This window comes from Cyprinodon variegatus, unplaced genomic scaffold (assembly GCF_000732505.1).
Source record: "Cyprinodon variegatus isolate N-32 unplaced genomic scaffold, C_variegatus-1.0 Scaffold209, whole genome shotgun sequence".
NCBI lineage: Eukaryota > Metazoa > Chordata > Actinopteri > Cyprinodontiformes > Cyprinodontidae > Cyprinodon > Cyprinodon variegatus.
The window spans coordinates 538353-544352 of NW_015150662.1; positions in this window are offsets into that span (position 1 = coordinate 538353).

The window sequence follows — 6000 nt, forward strand, 5'->3', positions numbered from 1 at the left end:
TCATGTGGAACCAACTACCAGTTTTAGTCAGTGAGGCAGACATCCTGTCTACTTTTAAAAGTAGGCGTAAAACCTTTTTTTTTTTAAGATAGAGCTAATAGAGTGGCTCAGGTTATCCTGAGCTACAGTATCTCTATAGTTATGCTGCTATAGGCCTAGACTGCTGGAGGACATAGGGACCCCTTTTCATTATTTTGCTTCATTCCATCTCTATTCCCCCATTCTACAGTATTTGCTGGTTCAAAATCTAACGCTATATACTCTCTGCTTTTTGTCATCATAGTAGTTTGATGTGGTCTGTTCCTGTTTGGCTGTGACACCATTATCGAGAGAAATATCAGCTGTGCTGCTGCCATCAACACATTTGTTTATAGACGTTGGAGATCGGCCTGTTTTTCAGTGTAATCATGTTTCTCTGAATGTGACTAACTGAATGTGCTCTCTTTTATGCTCTGACAAGGGAGCTGGCTCGGAGCTCATCTGCCTGGCTGTTTCCTGGAGGGGGCCGTCCATCAAGCTTGTAGACATTTTCTCTCTGCTTCTTTTTCTGTATCTGCTTCTGTCTCCTTAAATCCTAGTTGGCCTTGTCAGATGGACTGACTGTTCTCTCTTTGCAAAGATTTTAATAAATGTGCCGACTGAGTGAAATCCATCGATCTCCGTTTATTTAACTAGGATGAATAGTTGAATACTTTTTTCCCACCACACTGCTCACACTGAGCCTGGTTCTGCTGGAGATTTCCTCCTGTTAAAAGGGAGTTTTCCTCGCTACTGTCGCTACATGCTTGTAGCAACAGTGGCTTTCGAGTCAATGAGTGGATGCAATCAGCTGGTTTTCCTTAGATAGAAAAATCTGAACCAATTTCACTGTATGATCTGGTTTGAATTGTCTCTATAAAGTGCCTTTAAATGATGTTGTAAATTTGAGCTATATAAATAAACTGAATTGAATTGATTATTACAGAAAATAAGTTGTTGGATACTTAAATTCAATGACCCATTAGATTACTTTATAACATTTCATAATGGCTAGTAACAAGCTATATAATATAAGGTTAAAAATAACATCATGCTGCTTTGCTTTTCCTCAATGATCTTTCATCCAACCTTTGTAAAAAAATTGCACCATCAATATGTTGTGCTATTTTTCTTATTCTCACCTTTGTCCCTCTTTCAGAACATAATTAGAGGTCTTTCTTCAAAATTTCCCTTGTGTCTACTGACCTCAACATTGTGCTGGCCTGAGTCATTTATGTAGAGACTGCTGACTTAACCAATGGTCCTCAGGGTCAGAAAGTCACCAACACACAATTCATCCCAGAAAAAAAGAGTAATAAGTGATAGTTGGCCATTTACAGAATCCTCTGAATACTTTAAAAAGGATCTTAAATGAACACACTGTAAACTCTTGTTTTATTTAAATGGCCATTATGGTTAAAATGTTTTAATTCACCAAAGGACACAATGGGATTGTTGTAATTAATGCATTTTTTTTCTCCATATGTGTTATTCATGAATTTGAGCAATGATAAAAAACCAAAGGACATACAGTATTAACCTTTTCAATTTCTGTCACTGATTTTATTGTGTTGGTCAAAGAGCAAGTTTCAGAAGTGACTTACCTTTACTTTCTTGTGAGACAGTGGTAATAAAACGTCCTTTGTAAAGTCTTATTTAAGTTGTAATTTCTTTGTTTCTGTAGTTTCTAAACTCTGTAATATCTCAGGCTGAGATTCTATTCAATTATAACATTTTAAATGTACAGCTGATTTCAATTTCCTGTTTGTAGAGGATTATTCCAGATTATTCTAAATAAAAAAAAACATTCTTAAACTATTTTTATTGTTTATTTTAATAAACATCACTTTTAAACTGATACTGATAGTAGCCACGATATGTGGTGACGCTAGTCTCCACCAGGTGTTTTGACGGCAGTGCCCACTAGGTGTGGCAACGACGGTCCCCATCAAGCGTGAACAAGAACATTATCACCTGTGTGAAGACACATGTCACCAAAATGTTTCATGCACTTAGCTCTTATGAGCTGAACCCAACCAACCCTATGTAGCCTTACCTGCAGTAAAACAACTACGCACCAAGTGGCAGGCACCTCAAAAATTCCTTAGGGGATTTTCTATTTTTTCCAATTACAGTACAGTTTATTCCGAAACGTCCAGTGACCATCTGACACCATTTACTATGCATCCTTATCGCCAGCACAGTTTTATGGGACAAAGGCTTTGCTGGAAAAATTACTTAATTATTAATTGACCTATGCACTTATGCTTTGCAGCAAGTATTATTATTGAGTCCTCAGTGTCTCCTCTTGTCATCCTTAACAACCTTAAAATGTTAGACCTTTATGGATAAACAATGTTATCAAAAGCCAATTTGGCAGAGTTGCCCTTAGGCTCAGCGGGGAGCTTTTAAAACTTGCTCTGAGTTGGCATTTTTGAGAACAAAAGCTTCTGAAACCACCCACAGTCATTCCCTATGATCTTTTATCAAGCAAGGGAGCGACATTGCCCTCTGTCAAATCAGTTAGTCATCAGCCATCATTCCAGTGCAGGGATTTTTAGTGTTGGCACTGGTAGTTAATCACCAGTACCTCTGTGGCTTTCCTAAATGTACTCATCCTGCCAAAGACTCCATTGCCTTAATAAAATGCAGTCACAGAGGCAGATCTGTCATGAGGTAGGAAGCAGCAGCCCATGGGAGGAGATGAGGGGCAAGTGACAAGCAAATTCATTACACCACTTTTGTTGATGGTGTTGTAAAATAGAGTGTGAGATGTGGCAAAAAAGGTCACCTGAATGCTTGTCGTTGCTGTAAAGAAAGTATTTGAATGAGATGAAAGTAGGTGACAATGTTTTGACCTTCCTCTTGCATCTGCTTAGCTTATTGATTTTCTCCATAGAATTATTTGTTACAAAAAGCACATTCTTTATCTTTGCCAAAAAGTTGGTACTTTTATAACCAAGAGGCAATATAGTATTTTGTGAATGGAGTCCTTTGGGATCTCTAAGCAACTCAAAAATTAACTATATGTCGTTGAAGGTTTGAAGATCTCTCCTTCAGAATGAAATAATATGAAAATGGCATCGTTAAAGCTTTTTACATTCACAATACAAAGGCCTGCTGTCATTAGAAACTTTTTGGAGGTTGAGCTAAAATGATTCCAATATTAGCCACAGTCAGCATATCCATGCAAAGGAGAATTATTTGACCTTTATGAGACATTCCTGAAGATGCATTGAATTTTTTCGCACAAATTCCAAGATCATATAATTGAATACTTGAAAAAACTGACATATTGACATCATAGCAAAATAACATGTAACTTCTAAACTTTTAAACCCAGCACACATTGGCCATTTTTTCCATGTGTACTTTAGCGTTCTCATGTGCTCATGAAACATCATCAGTGGGCCTTGTTCTCACTCCTCCCTATTTACTGAGTATGCATCAGAGCAGACCTTTTCATTCTTGAGATTGACAGCTGTCCCAGCATGCACTGCAGCTGCAGCAGCAGCTTGCAGTGGAGTGCAAGCTGCTGCTGCAGAGTATTAAGTTAAAAGTTCTCTTTTTTGTTGCTATTTTTCAATATCAGTACATTTTAAGATCATTTGAGGTGAGAACATTATACTTTTAATGTCACTATATGGCCCATTTACCAATTTAATGCGTAATTTTAAAAAATAATTCTGAAGGAGAGAGGACTGCAGCAACCAGCAGGCCTCCGAGGGTAACTGCAGCCTGGTCTAATCCTAGCCTGTCTGCAGCAGCACTCTCTCTGCCTAGCCGTGTGTGAAGGACCCCTGGCTCTGATGGCCAGTTTTTTGTTTTAGTTGGCAAAATGTTAATTTGATTTGTGTTTATCTGATTGTGTTGTTATTCCCCGAATAAATGAAAAAAGTAACAATTTATTATTATCTGGAGACTATTAATAACTGGAGGTGAGAAGCAGCTCCAGACAGGCTGAGCATGTAGTGACGTCACAAGTACGCTTCTGTTCCAATTGACCCATATTTATGTTTCGTGCTCCCATCCCCCCCAAAGCCCATACTTTCCTGTGTTCTTCTCAAGAACATACTTGGAAAGGACACAGGTATTTTTGTGAATTGAGAAACGGCCATTAATTAAACAGAATCAGAATGACTCATGATGACGTTACAGTAAGTTATTTAATCTTGTTTACATTTAACCTATGTAAATTACCTGTAGGTATTTCAAGGCACAATACAAAACAAGGCAGATTTAGATGTCTATACCAATTCTTTAGGGCAATACTATTAATACACAAATTAGAAGTCGATCAAATTAAGTATTTCACATGTGTATTTTGATAATTTATTAATTCAATTTATACTTCATTTTCTCAAACCCACAGTTGGTTGCATCTTCTTTTTACTTTCCCGCATTTCTTCACTCATAGCATTTGTTGTAGTTCCAGAAAACCTCTCTGTAACAGGATAAATATCAGAAGTTACTGGTAGTAACAGCTGTTCGACAATACCAGTACAAGTTAAAACCAACTAGTAGATCTCTGGAAACAAGGGAAAACTCAGAATTGGGGTCGGACTATGAGAAGAGACAGGAGGATGGGGGCAATACCCATGAACCAATTATCAACCAGATTAATGTACAATATCTGGATTTAGTGCACAGCATCTGGGATGGGGCTAGGGGATATGTTTACATATGCTTAGATAGATTTTCAAGATGACACTAGCAGAAATACTTGTATATTTTTGCTTATGCAACATACTTGAACACAATATTTATAACACTATACAGTATATACCAAAAAAAAGCAACCCCCCCTAAAATGGTGACACACTAATATTTCTTCAGACTGCCTTAGGTTTGATTATGAATCACATTTGCTGTGGAATTACTTCAATAAACTTCTGCAATTTCACAAGATTTATTTCGATCCAGTTTTGCATTCATTTTTCATCAAGATCTTGTATTGATGATTGTAGAGTCTGACAGATCAGCAAAGCCTTCTCCAGCATTTCCTAAAGATTCTCAATGGGGTTAAGGTCTGAACTCTGCAGTGGCAATTCCATCTGTGAAAATGTCTCATGCTTCCTTAATCACTCTTTCACATTTCAAGCCCAATGAATCCTGGTATTGTCATCTTGGAATATGCCTCTGCCATCAGGGAAGAAAACATCCATTTATGGAATAGCCTGGTCATTCAATATATGTAGGTGTTCAGCTGACCTCATTCCTCAAGCACATACTGTTGTTGAAGCTGCTTTACCAACTGCAGCAACCCCAGATCATAGCATTGATCAGGACCTAAATTTAACTTTTTGTGGCCACCAGCCACTGTGGCAGGTGGATTGTGAAATCCACTTAGAACATAGGTTTTTTTATCAGCCGAAACATTCTTATGCCTAAAATAAATGTGAACGACTCAGAAAATGCTGTAAAATGGTTCTTGAACTTGTACAGAATAAACATTAAATTGCTTTCAGGTTATAGTCCAACTTAATCTCATTTATGACTAGACCTACATAATAGCAACTGTATCAGACGTGATTTGGCTAACATTCAGAAGAGAAAATCACAGAAATCCAAAAAGGTCAATTCATCTCAATGATGGTCTCATTTCTTTAGTTAACACCCAGCCACAAATCAAATTAATTGTATAACTGATTCTTTGTCACTGTTTGCATCCAGGTTAAACTCTTTTTTTTATTTTTTTTTTTTATTTTTTTTTTTAAGTCTCATATCTTAACTGAATAATGTTTGGATACATAGCAACAGTAACAATCATAAAATCAGTTATTGGCAGAATCCGTTTCCAGGGCCATAACCCTCATCTCAGAGGTGAGGGGGACACCCATTCACTTTTCTCAGCTAAATATCCGTGAAAACCTTTTCTTAATACCTGCCTGGTTTGTCCCTGCTATATACAGTGTTGTGCCTGATCGCGTTCATTGAACGAAAGTTCATGAACTCGTTCATATTTTGGGCGAATGTGAACTG